This window comes from Alligator mississippiensis, chromosome 16 (genome assembly GCF_030867095.1).
Source record: "Alligator mississippiensis isolate rAllMis1 chromosome 16, rAllMis1, whole genome shotgun sequence".
Taxonomy (NCBI): domain Eukaryota; kingdom Metazoa; phylum Chordata; order Crocodylia; family Alligatoridae; genus Alligator; species Alligator mississippiensis.
The window spans coordinates 18,281,014-18,295,049 of NC_081839.1; the positions used below are offsets into that span (position 1 = coordinate 18,281,014).

At 49.9% G+C, this 14,036-nt stretch overlaps 1 protein-coding gene across 6 annotated transcripts in view; it reads left to right on the forward strand.

Annotated features, from left to right (window-relative positions):
* The first annotated feature begins 1,304 nt into the window (after window positions 1–1,304).
* Window positions 1,305–14,036, forward strand: part of FEZ1 (fasciculation and elongation protein zeta 1) — a 210,337-nt gene continuing 197,605 nt past the window's right edge. For 2 of the 6 annotated variants that reach the window (XM_014597850.3, XM_019492449.2), the window contains exon 1: window positions 1,305–1,427. The gene's annotated coding sequence lies outside the window, so the exon portion shown is untranslated. Of the gene's footprint in view, window positions 1,428–1,737; window positions 1,760–1,928; window positions 1,975–14,036 lie in introns of those variants that run through there. The other 4 variants (XM_059719843.1, XM_059719844.1, XM_059719846.1 and 1 more) reach the window with 3 other exon arrangements.

The window sequence follows — 14,036 nt, forward strand, 5'->3', positions numbered from 1 at the left end:
AGGAGAAAAATTAAGTTTGCATAGGCATTCTGATTTCTGGTATTTCTTAATTATTCAGTAATGGGATTTGCAACCTTACAGCTCTTTTAAGTTTTTTTCAAAAAGTGTAATACAGTATAAAGCTAGACAATACATATTGTTTCAATTAGTAAGTAATGTTCTTTGAACCCCATCATGCTCAAATGTATTCTCTATATTATTTTCTGCGTGTATAAAGGGACACAGTAAACTTCTTGTAAATTCAGTAACATCAGAATTTACGTTCTGGGTCTCTCCTCTTTCCTTTCCTGTTTCCCCAGAAGTGGATAGGAGCAATTTTGCTGCAGTCATTTTCTTTCTCTCTCTGCAGCTAAACGTTATCTGCCTAAGGTATTGTTCCATGCTCAACCACTTCAGCAAAGCCTTTTCTTTTTGACTTCATGCTTTTCTGGTTGGCTGCTTTTTGCCACAGGCAAAAAAGATGGGGAAAGGATCTGGCACCATTTTAATATGTTCCTTTCCTAACTTCTTTTCATGCACAGGAACTGTGCGCCCCAAAATTGACCCTAAGGCTCAGCCGAAGAAAAAAAGAGCCATTGTTAATATGACGGGCTGAACTATCTGTTTACAAGGGAAATCAGGACTAGGGTAGACCCACAGCTTGTTCTGAATAATGGCAATGCCCATGAACCTGAATTGACTCCACCTTCCCCGAGCGTGCTAGTAGTATATAGGGAATCAATCAGCGATTTTAATGACTGCCTCAAAATGGCTTGCAAACCGAGGCAGAACAAGCCTTTGTTGTTGCCAGAGAGCTTTCCCCCTTATATATATTTTTTTCCTGGAGGGTGCTGGACAGCTGCTGGTGCGGAAATGTGTGCCTCTGTGAGTCTGAATAAAACCTTTGCCAAGTTCCCAAATGGCAACAGCATTATAGAGACAGCACGCTTGCCTCATTTCTCTGAGGTCTTTGTGAAGCAGCCTCCATTTTTATTGGTTTCTCCGTCAGAAGCAGGCTGGCGGGGTGCTCTGGAAAGCAGAGCTGGCCCGCGTCGTTTCTGAGAGCCTGGCATTTTGATTTAGGGACAAAATCGCTGTCCTGCCAAAGACTGCTGGCTGCCACAGAACCCACCGAGCACCCAGAGTGGGGCTTCTCCCCGGGCAGCGGCTCCCGTCAGCGTCTGCCCAGAGAGGGCCTTGCACATGGAGCGGGATCCGCCGCGCTGCTGTCAGCGCATATTGCTCGTGCACCGACTGCTCATGCATATTGATGAGGGAGGCTGGGAGGGCGGATTGCGCGGCTCTGCAGAGCGCGCCTGTCAGGCGGCAGGGGCAGTCCTAGCGCCGTCCGCCGCTCGCCGCTCCGTGACTCCGGCGGATGGGATGCCCCGCTAAGCTCGAGGCTGCGTGTTCTCAGAGGCGCTTTGCTGGCCCCACGCCACCCTCAGGTGCGTGTTTCTCTCTGTCCTTGCAGGGGAGCCCCGGGGGTCGGGGGTTCCGTGCGGCCGCTGGGAGCTGGCCCCGGGGATCCGCTGTCTTATTCCCAGAAGAAGCCGGGTGCGGCCGGGCGGCGGGGGCAAGCGGGCTTCCAAAACCCTTCAAACTGGTCATTCATTCTTTCGGCTGCTGAAAAGATTCCCCCTCCCCCTCTGCCTCCGCCTCCCCGCTGTGCGCAGAGCCATTGTGTGTGTCTGTCGGCGCCATGCAGGCTTGGGGGCTGGGGAGGGCGGGGGCGCGCGGAGGTGCCCATTGTCTCGGTGCGATTTGGAGCGGGAGGCAGGTGAGGGCTGGCGCGCGACGGGAGGGGCTTCTGGGGCGCTGGGACTCTCATGTAGGCGTGCAGAACAGCGGGGAGGGGCTCCTGCCCTGCTGCTGAATGGGGATTTGGGGCGGGTTGCAGAGGGCCAAGGGGCGCCTGTCAGCTGACCGTGCGCGCGGGCGCCGCGTGCAGAAGCCGCAGAGCGCGCACGGAAGCGGGCTGCAGGAGGCGTTTTGGTGAGGGACTGGGGTTTTACGGGAGGAAGAAGTTGCCGGGCTGGAGAGTCGTGTACTTATGTCTGCCTGTGGAAGGCTGCGGTTTTCAGGAAGACAGGTTACGCTCTTGGGAGGAGCATGGATATAGGGTGCAGAGCCCCGTGTGTGTAGCATAGGGGCGGGCAGTTCTTTTGGGCAGAGGGCCGCTTACTGAGTTTTGGCAAGCTATCGAGGGCTGCATGACATGCAGCCCAGCGCACATAAATATTATTTAAAAAAAAAAATGTAGGGGCCCCGTGGGCCAGATAGAATGGTCTGGCGGGCCGCATCCAGCCCCTGGGCTGCATTTTGCCCATCCCTGGTGTAGCAGATGCTGGGTGCTACCCGGGCTGGGTCAGTAGAATTTGTTCGGACGTGGATGCTTAACGGGTTTGTGAGAGGGGAGGTATGGTGTATGCATGCTTATGGAAGGAGTGTGCTTGCAGAGTAGCTCTTATGCATGTATAGGAGAGGCGCCATGTGTGCGCAAACATGAGGGAGGGGAAACTGGTTTTGCATGTGTTTATGAAGAGAAGAAGAGCACTCATAAACGGGTCTCTTCAGTCTGCCTTCTGTTTCCCAGTTTCATGGGCTTTAAAGCCAGAAGGGATCATTCAACCATCTAGTATGGTCCTGTGCACACTCTCTCTCTTTATTATGAGCTACTACATTTCACCCAGCTATCCCTGTGTTCAGAGACTTCAGGGAAGCTGAGATGCCTTCAAAGAATAAAATGTTGCCTGCCATAGGAAGGGATCAAGATAAATGGAGGTATCACCAGTAAGTAAGGACTCTGCAAGGGCAGGGAACTGATTAAACAGGAAGAGTCAAGATGGGCTCACTGATCCACACTTCATACTGGAGAGAAAGTGAAAAACCCTCCAAGTTCCTGCCAGTCTGATCTGAAAGAGAATTCCAAAGCTGGGAATCACTGTGACTGAGCATGTGAGCAAGGCAGACCATTCAGGTACATAAACAGAGGGTTAGCTATACCACCCTGGTTTGGTCTCAGGTCTTTATCTGCAAACAAACTCTAATGCTTGAGGAGTGACACTTGACCGCTGACTTGCAGGCTGAATCTGGCCCCCAGGGCCATGTCAACTGCCCCACGGGGCTCTCGACAGGTTTGGAAATCTGATGACAGGGGAGCAGTGACATCATTGTCACAACTTCCAGAACCATAGGAGTTGATACTGATACAACTCCACTGCTGCCAAATTTCCATTGTCATGGAAAGTATTACCAAATTTGCCCATTACTTTGGGGTGTGCTCATTTATTAGGGATAGTTTCTAGGGTCTTGGTGATTCTGTCAATGTGCTGCTTGTGTTACTATACGGAGCTGTATTTCTCCCTTCTGCAAGCCCTCACCCCCAATGGAGCTATCTTGCAGGACTCAATCTCAATGGGACTGGGTTCCTCCAGCCACCAAATCAGTCATACACACAAACACACGCAAATTAACGTGACACACCTGACCTGGCCAGGCTGATCAGCATGGACAGGCTGACACCCTCATATGCCAAGAATCAGTTCATAAGAGCAACATAAACTGCAGTCAGACACAAGCACACAGGTAAACAGAATCCCTCTGAATCCGGCTGGGTGTCCAGCTGACACCCTCATGGGCCAGCATTCAGTTCATAAGGGCACGTCTGAGTCAAACTGGGTCAATCAGCCTGTACAAGCTGATCCCCTTATGTGTTTCAAACTCAGCACGTCCCAATCTTTGGCCTCTTGATGAGCAGACCCCACAATAATTTTGGGCTTCACAGGGATCTTTAGCATAGGTAAAAGAAGCGTTGCTGCAGAGCATGGGAGGAACGAGAAGCAGAGAAGGAAAAATATACCCAATTACTACCAGTTTGACTATAAAAGTTATTTATTGCTAAGCATATGAAATATATAATAGTACTAGTAGTAATAGACATGCAAAAGAAAAACAAACACCAACAATGACAATACTACCCTGGTTTCACTAAGTATTTGGGGAAACTTAGCTCAAGCTTAACTAATACAGTTCAGGTTCAGAAGTTTATGCCTGGAGAGGAGAGAGAAATCGAGCGCTGGGATCTCACCTAATCCACGGTACTCAGGCTCCAAAGCTGACAGGCACAGTCCGTAGCACAATCCTTGAAGAGAGAGATGAACTGTTCTTCCAGCGTCCCAAGAATGACAGGGGATGGTGTCAGCACAGGGGTTTTCTTCTTCTTTCTTCTTCTCCTTCTTTCCTCCTGCTGCTGCTTCTTTTCTTTTTGAAGCACACACACTTACAGATTTTTATACCCTCAGTTCAGCTGCTTCGAAGCACCCTCAGTAGTGTAAATCATTGTCTTTTCTATTGACAAGGGGTTATCTGGTTTGGACCATCTCAGGAAACTGATTGATAATCAGGAAACACTTAAGATTAGGGAGTAACCAAATACTTGGGAGCCAGCTTGAAATTCCTATGTATGGCAGATATACTGATGGGATATCTCATGGTTTCTTCAGGAACAATAGATAGCTTGCAGCATCAGGATTTTGGATTTTTACTTGTTGTGCACAAGCCTCAGCTTAGCATGACTTTTCCAGATCTTACTATAGTCTTTTAACAGACTTAAAGCAATTAGTGGGGTGCTCATAACCTTTTGTGGAGAGGACTTCCACCAGTCGTCTTGGGAAAGATATGACAACACATGGGATTAGGGCTCCAGCAGGCTGGATACTGTGATGAACCCTTAACCATTGTTCCAATGTTGCCCATACCCCCCCTGACTCGGTCTCTTGCCTCAGCATTCCTTAACCCAGCAACCGAGTTTTAGTCAATCAAGTTTAAATAGGCCTCCCATAGTGGGACCGGGGAATGTACGGCCCGAGATGCCTATTAAACTTAGAGCTGTGTGTGTGTGTGTCTGGGGGGGGAAAGTCCTTAGCAAATCCAGATTAGAACTGGTCTGATAAATGCTGAGCTGGGTGTGTGTGAACATGGGTTGATTAACATTGGAAGCACAGATTCCTCCTCATGCAGCGCTCTCCTGCTTCTCTGGTCCCAGAATTCACTGCTTCAGGCTTTCTGTTTTCCATCTCTCATGTAAATGAATGGTCATCTGGTTCCATCTCAGATGTAAATGAGACCTAGGGCAGTTGATTCACTCTTGTCACCCTTATCTGGTGAGGGTCTTAGGTGCGTCTCTCACTGCATCTTAATCAGTTTCATTTAGGTAGAGGAGGGGAGGGGGGGGGGGGTGAGTCCATTGTGAGTCAGACAGACTGCATCCTGTGCCAGGGTTGCCCAAGAATACAGAGCTGAGGCGTAACAAAAGGCCCATGGGCCAGATAACATGACCTCACATGCTGGATTGCACTGGTGCACAGAGTTGGGCCACAGCTGGATCTAGTGCAGGGGTGTGAAAAATGCGGCCCATGGGCCATATGCGGACTGCCAAGCCATTCTATCTGGCCTGCGGGGCCCCTAAAAAATTTAGAAAATTAATATTAATCTGCCCTGGGCTGCGTGTCATGCAGCCCTCGATGCCTTGCCAAAACTCAGTAAGTGGTCCTCCGCGCAAAATAATTGCCTGCCTCTGATCTAGTGTGTGGAGCTTGGCTGGCATGCAGGATTGGTCTGTGGCCATATCTGATGTGCAGGGCTCGGTTGGCATACTGGATCACACCCATGGACCAACTCTGCACTGACCCTACAGCGGATCTAGCCTGTGGACCAAACCCCATCTACAGGATCTGCCCCATGTACCAGCCCTGTGCCATTTATTTAGCCCACAGGGCTGGAAGTTTGAGCAGCACTGCTTCAGAACAGAAGGTATGCAATCCCTGGCCCAGCTATGGCCCATGGGGCCTGGTCTCAGCACACAGGGCCAGGTGGAGGTGGCATAGGGCCCTGAAGCAGTGCAGGGCTTGATTCCAGTGCACAGAGATGGTACAAGCCTGAGCTGTGTGCACAAAGCTGGGTGGAGGTGCTTCAAGGCCCCATAGCCTGATCCCAGCATGCAGGGCCTGGTGTTCCAAGTGTATGGAACCTGGCAAAGGTGGTCTGAGCCCTAGAGCCTGATATCTGCACACAAAGCCTGGTGGAAGCACTGCAGGATCCCAGAGCCTGATCCTGGCTTCCAGAGCCTAATGGAGGTGGTGCAGGTTCCTAGGGCCCTGACCCTAGCATGCAGGACTGGATGGAGGCAGTGTGCGGTCCAGGGCCCCAGTTCCTGCATGGGGGGCTGGGCAGGAGCAGCATGGGGTCCCAGAGGCCTGCTTCCAGTATGTAGGACCAAGTGGAGGCAGCATGGGGTCCTAGGGCCATGGGGTCCTGTAAATTCCATGTGTCCCTGGAGGCTGGGGGGGGAGGGGCGTGGCGAGCTCCCGCAGGCAGCTGAGGCACTGTTGGCAGCAGAGGGGTGGGAGGCAAGTGCCGACCTGCAGTTGGCAACCACCCGCAGATGCCGCCTTTTTACATCTGTGTGCACCCCCTATGCGTTGCCAATGCAGGGCCTGGTGGGGGCAGTATGGTTTGAATCCAAGTGTGCAGGCTTGATTCTGAGATTGGGGTCAAGTCCAGCCCATGGATCAGTCCCATACTCCTCATTTGGCCCATGGGGCCACAAGGTTGAGCACCACTACTTCAGAGGATGGTGGGAAAAAACAAATGAAAACAACAGCAAACAATACAATGCAGTTGAAGAAACAGAAACATTACTGATTGCAGCAGACAACAGGCTGAAGCCTTGCATGATGAGATTGCCTTAAAACCATTAACTTAAAGCAGAGCTGTAGGGGTGCACTGATAGAGATTTTTGAGGCCGATACTGATAGCCGATATTTAAGGAGGCATATCAGCTGATACCGATCTGATTTCCAATACAGCTGCCTCTAGCTGGTAAGTCTGGTGTGGTGGAAAGGGAGGTGGTGCTCTGGTGTGCTCATAGTGCTCTGATTTGGTGCCAGAGGACTGGAAAAGGGCCAATGTGGTTCCCATTTTCAAAAAAGGGAGGAAGGAGGACCCAGGAAACTGTAGGCCAGTTAGTCTTACCTCCATCCTGGGTAAGCTTTTTGAGAGAATTATCCTGGCACATGTCCGCGAGGAACGAGCAGGGGAGGTTATGCTTAGGGGCAACCAACATGGGTTCATTAGAGGCAGGTCCTGTCAGACCAACCTGGTGGCCTTTTATGACCAGGTCACAAAATCCTTAGATGCAGGTGTAGCAGTGGACATAGTATTTCTGGACTTTAGGAAGGCCTTCGACACTGTCTCTCACCCCATTCTCATTAAAAAACTGGGGGACTGTGGTGTTGACACCTACACAGTCAATTGGGTCACTAACTGGCTGGAGAGGCGCACCCAGAGAGTGGTGGTGGACGGGTCATTTTCGACCTGGAGGGATGTGGGCAGTGGGGTTCTGCAGGGCTCGGTCCTCAGGCCTGCACTGTTCAACATCTTCATCAGCGACTTGGACGAGTGGGTGAAAAGCACCCTGTTCAAATTCACAGATGACACTAAGTTGTGGGGGGAAGTGGGCATGCTAGAAGGGAGGAATAGGCTACAATTGGACCTGGACAGGTTACAGGGGTGGGTGGATGAGAACAGGATGGGTTTCAAAACTGACAAGTGCAAGGTGCTGCTCCTGGGGAAGAAGAACCAGCAGCACACCTACAGGCTGGGGAACTCCCTTCTCGTCAGTGCAGAGGCAGAAAAGGATCTTGGAATCATTATTGATGCCAAAATGAACATGAGCCGACAGTGTGCGGACGCAGTCAGGAAGGCCAACCATACCTTGCCATGCATCCACAGATGCATCTTGAGCAGGTCCAAGGAGGTGATCCTCCCCCTCTATGTGATGCTGGTCAGGCCGCAGTTGGAGTACTGCATCCAGTTGTGGGTGCTGCACTTCAGGAGGGATGTGGACAACAAGGAGTGGGTCCAGAGGAGGACCACTCGCATGATCAGGGGCCAGCAGGGAAGGCCCTACGAGGAGAGGCTACTGGACCTGAACCTGTTCAGCCTCCACAAGAGAAGGCTGAGGGGGGGATCTACTGGCCATTTACAAACTAGTCAGAGGGGACCAGCAGGCATTGGGGAAGTCCCTGTTTCTCCGAGCACTACCAGGAGTGACTAGAAATAACGGTCACAAGCTGGCAGAGGGTAGATTCAGGCTAGACATCAGGAGGTGCTACTTCAGTGTCAGGGCAGCTAGGATCTGGAACCAACTTCCGAGAGAAGAGGTGCTGGCTCCTGCCCTGGGGGTCCTTAAGAGGAGGCTAGACGAACACCTTGCCGAGGTCGTTTGACCCCAGTACTCTTTCCTGCCCATGGCACGGGATCAGACTTGATGATTTACTCAGGTCCCTTCAGACCCTACAAACTATGAAACTATGAGGGGGGGAGGGAAGGGGCGTAGTGGGGGAAAGATCAATCCCCCCTGCGATGCCAGGCGCTGCCCAGGCAAGGCGGGGCGGGGAGGCCACAGCTCATGGGGGGTGGGGGCTCTCGCCACTGCTTGCATCCCGGGAGGGCGTTGGGGGAGGGGGGGCCTGTGCCCCCTGGATCTGCATGGGGCAGGGCGGGCTGCAGCTGGCGCTGCGTGGGGCTCTTCCTGGCGGGGGCTGGGCTCGGAGCGGGTGCCAGTGGCACTGGGAGGATGCTGCATCCACCCAAAATTTTGCCGCCGCTCCTCTCCCAGAGCGGCTAGAGCCAGCTGCCTGGTTCAGCCCTGGCTCAGCGTCTCGCGTCCACCCACATGTTGGGAAGAAATGGGGCTGTGCCATGTGGCAGTAGCAGTGTTGGGAGCAGAGCAGCAACAACATTTGGGGTGCATGCAGCATCCTCCCAGTGCCACTGGTGCCCGCTCTGTGCCCAGCGCCCACTGAGGAGAGCCCCAGACAGCCCTGACTGCAGCCCGCCCCACCCCATGCTGATCCAAGGGGCACACGCCTCCCCATGCACTCCCAGGGTGGAAGCAGCGGCGGGAGCCGCCCTACCCCATGAGTCGTGGCTCTGACCTCCTCCCCCACCCTGCCCCACCTTGGCAGCACCTGCCCCTGCTCCCTCCCTCACCCCTGGGGCCATTGATCTGCCCCCACTCCATGCCCCTTCCCTCCTCCCTCCCCTTCCACCACACTAGACTTACCAGCTGGAAGCAGCTCTCCATGCTGCTGGCTGTGCTTTTCGCTGCCTGAGTGCTGCACTGCAGCTGCATGCAGCACAGGCATTTATAGGCCAAATTATGAGCCCCATCAGGCCGATTTCCAATACAGCCAGTTTTCTTTATATCAGTACCGATCCGATGTCAGACCAATGTATCAGTGCACCTCTACAGAGCTGCCTTATATTATGAGCATCCTGAGGAAAATATAGGAAATACAGAAGAGAATACTGAGCGGGGATTTGGTAGCATCCTTTAACTACCTGAACCATGGTTCTAAAGAAGATGGAGCTAGACTGTTTTCAGTGGTGGCAGATGACAGAACGAGGAGCAATGATCTGAAGTTGCAGCAAGGGAAGTTTAGATTGGATATTAGGAAAAACTTTCTCACTAGGATAGTGGTAAAGCAGTAAAATTAGTTACCTAGAGCGGTGGTGGAATCTCCATCCTTGGAGGTTTTTAAGGCCCAACAAAGTCCTGGCTAGTTGGATGGTCCTGCTTTGAGCAGCGGGTTGGACTAGATGACCTCCTGTGGTCCCTTCCAACCCTAATTCTTTATGATTCTATGATTATATGAAATACTCTGAAGGTAGGATGACCACCCATGCATTATCTGGACATCACTGCCATTTGAGAATGCTCTGACTGGGGATCCCCATTGTAGATATATTAGAGAGAGAAGTATTTGGCAGAAGTTCTTGTCTGGAAACTGGAGATTGTCTGGAGATTGGAGAGAGAAGACAGCAAGCATTTGTTACTCTTTATCCCGCCCTTTCAGCTTGCTACAAGGTGAGGGTGGGCTTTCTTTATACCATTCTCTTTTTCCCCTGGGTCGCTGCACAGAATTCAAAAGCAAACAGAAGTAGACTGATTTTCCAGGATCTGACACTTTGAAAGAGGGCTGTTCAGATTGGTCCTGTGACTCAATCCTAGAGTTGAAAATGACTCAGCAAGTCCTCTGTCAAGATAGAAATGGTTAAATGGAGAGATTTCTAGGAGGCGGAAGCCAATAGAAATACTTTAATTTGAAAGAACTCTTCCCAAGCAAAATAGTGTGAGTTAGGGAAGAACGATGTCAAGTAGAAAAGAGGAGAGAGGTATTATGGGACAGATTCTCTTTAGCTAAACTAGGTGTGAGGGTCATGCCAGAATGGCACAGGAAGACTGCAGTGCATATATTCTAGCTGCTATTCTGAGGTCTGCTTCTTTCTGTTTCCATCTACTTTTGTGGCAAAAGGAAACCTGAGGATTTCTCTTAAATGAAGCAGAGAATCAGAAGTATTCTTGTTATTATGTTTCCTATGTATATGCAAATACCCCTATGGAATTGTGAAGCATTCTTGCTATTCATAGATGCTAGATTCATAGATGCTAGGGTCGGAAGGGACCTCAATAGATCATTGAGTCCGACCCCCATCATCGAGTCTGACCCCCAAAGGGTATTAGAAAGGACTCTTGCCCACCCTGCCTTAACTTCGTAGCTCTGCTCCTCAGGGACAGTCAGCAGCAGTGGTGGCCCCAGCCAGCCCTTAGCCCAGCTCAGCCAGGGAGAAGTAGTCACAGCTCCTGACCAGTCTGGGTTAGGGCTGAAGGTACCAGAGCTGGAGCAGAAGGTGAAAAGGGAGGAGGCAGCTGGATGGAGGGGAGCAGTGGATGAGGGTGTGGGCTTCATGGAAGAGCAGAGGGTAGGAGGGCAGGCACAAGGCTTGCGGTCAAAGCGGGGGGCAGGCTGCTCTCCTCATGGCCACTCCTCCCAGCTGTATTCCCCCTTGCCCTCCAAATCAGCCAGTCTAGCCTGGAGCAGGGGGCAGCTCACCTCTGTCTTTAGCCCAGGCAGAGCCCAGGACCAAAGCCAGAGCTGAGTTGCCACCTGCCTTGGGTTAGTACTTGATTTCAAGATAACTTCCCCCATGCTGATGGCAAGGGAGGGGGCTTGAAATCAGTTATTGAAATAATTCTTTATTCATATACTTCTTACAATTCAGAATTGCTTAGTTCAGAAAAGAGTAGGAATTTATTTAGGATCTATAAAGAATCCTCTTAGCCTTACTCCAACCCAGGAATATCCACATGGCAGTGGGGGCTAGGGTTTTGAGGCATCCTCTACATACCTTACTCTGGAGGTTGCAACATTGCGGTATTTTATAGGAGCTACCCCACCACAAGTAGCTCCACCACATTGTCAACAGGTCCTCCAGTTGGATGCAGTTCACAGGCATACTCAGGACCCTTGTGGCTATTCCTTAGTTGGAGTAAGGCTAAGGGACATCACCCTGACAGAAACATGCCCTTGCTGAAGCAATAGGCAGTCAGCAGCAGCTCTAATCTGTTGCTCTCTGGCAGAAGCTTAAGAACTCACATGTACAATGCTCCTGTAACAATATTTGGTGAAAAATGCAGACCACCTTGAAGAACACTCTGAAACCCTTCTACCTCTAGTTGAGAACAAAAGGACAGAGCTAGCCAAGAAATCTGCCAACACCAAAATCCTGGAAAATTTGAGAAAGGCTTGCAGATAAATGGAAATGGAGACTAGGAGGTATGTCCAAGATTTTGGGTGAAACCCTGTGATGATGATAATCAGAAAGCAGCTGACACAGGTGATAGCCATGAAATGTATGAAGGCATCAAACAAGCAATTGGTCCAGTCAAGAAAACAGGTCTGCCGAAAGACTTAAACAGAAATATCATCACTGATAAACTGAAACAATTTGATCATTGGGGTGAACACTATAGAATACTATACTTTGCTGCAGCTGAAATAAAACACAAAGAACTTGAAGGAGTACCACAGTTTAAAGTTATGAAGGATTTGGACAATAAGCCTACATTAGAAGACTGAGAGAAAGCCATTAAATCGATTTCCTGGGAACAAGGCACCTGGCAATGACTGCTTCTACAAATGTGCCAATGACAAATTACTGTGAAAGCTCCATGAAATTATACTGCTCTGTTGGAAAGAGGAAGCAGTACCACAAGATTTCAAAGATACTCTGTTTCTACAATAATATAAAAATAAATGGGGTAGAAGTAACTGCAACAACCATAGAGATATCTCCCTGTGGAACATTGTCAGAAAAGTTGTCACTCACATTATGGTCTCTAGGCTGCAGTCTCTAGGTGAATGAATCTTTCATGAAAGTTGATGCAGTTTTTGCTCAGCACACTCCACCATTGATATGATATTTTTGGTCAAGCAACTGCAAGAGAAATGTAGAGAAAAATGAATACCACTGTACATATAGCCTTTATGAATCTGATGGAAGCCTTCAATACGGTCAACTGATAGGGCCTTCTTCCTGTTCTGAAGAAACTAGGTTGTCCCTCCAAACTGTTGAACATCATTCACTCACTAACTACATCAAGGTATGAAGGCAACTAACTCTAGTGTATGAAAGTAAAGAATCTAGTGCCTTTGACATCAGTAATGGGGTGAAATAGGGGTGTGCCTTAGCCCCCATACCCTTTAACATCCACTTTTCATTCCTGCTTCTTCATGCTTTCAAGGACAGCAATGATAGCATTCATCTTCAAATCAGAATAGATGTTAGCTTGTCCAACATTGCAAGGTTTACAGAGAAATCCAAGGTGAAAGAAGTGGTTCCAAGAGATTTCCTGTTTGTGGATGTTTCATAGATTTCATAGACATTAGGGCTAGAAGGGACCTCGGAAGATCATCGAGTCCATCCCCCTGCCCAAAGGGCAGGAAGTCAGCTGGGGTCATAGGATCCCAGCAAGATAAGCATCCAGTTTGCTCTTAAAGGTGTTCAATGTAGGCGCTTGAACCACCTCTGGTCGCAGGCTGTTCCAGACGTTGTGGGCTCGGACAGTAAAGAAATTCTTCCTTATGTCCAGCCTGAAACGGTCTTGTAGTAGTTTATGACCGTTTGACCTAGTCGTCATCCCTAGGGGTGCTCTGGTGAACAAACGTTCCCCCAGATACTGGTGGTCACCCCTGATAAACTTATAGGTGGCCATCAGATCACCCCTGAGCCTGCACTTTTCCAGGCTAAAGAGCCCCAGGGCTCTCAGCCTGTCATCGTAGGGTCTGCTTCCCTGACTTCTGATCATGCGCGTGGCTCTTCTCTGGACTCTCTCAAGCTTCTCCACATCCTTTTTGAATTGTGGAGCCCAAAACTGGACACAGTACTCCAGCTGCGGCCTCACCAAGGCCGAGTACAAGGGGAGAATGACGTCCCAGGATTTGCTTGAGAAGCATCTATGGATGCACGCCAGCGTTTTGGTCGCTTTACTAGCCGCAGCATTGCATTGCAGGCTCATGTTCACCTTGTGGTCAATGTTGGTTGGTCTTGGTTGCCCACAGTAAATCTTCCCTGCAAAATCTCTTGGGAAGATTTTCTGAGTCATGCAAGAGCTTCAGGGTGACAAGTAGTCTTAAGAAGACTGTGTTCATGTACCAAGGGATGAAGAAATCAGTGCCTGACATAACTGCAAGGTGAAACTCTTGGCATTGTTGACAAATTTTGCTACTTGGATTCTATGATCAGCAGGAATCTTAACCTTCAGAGTGAACTGACAAACAGAATTGGAACATCAGCTAAGAATTTCAGGCTATTATAGAAATGAGCATGGAATAACAACAAACTATCAAATAAAGCGAAGATATGAATCTACAAGGCTTGCATGCTGTCATCCCTGCTTTATGGTTCAGAAACATGGGTTACATATGCTAGGCACATGAGGAGACTGAATAGTTTCCACATGAGATGCCTGCACAACATCTTGAAAATAAGCTGCAAAGATAAAATGCCAAAGAGGGCATTTTTACACATGGTCCAGAGCAGCTTTGAAAGACACTCTAATTAAAGTGCCTGCAGTGTCTTGGGTACCAGCATCCCCACACTTCAAAATGGTGGTGGGGTGCTTTAACTAAAGCTTGCTCAATGAGCTT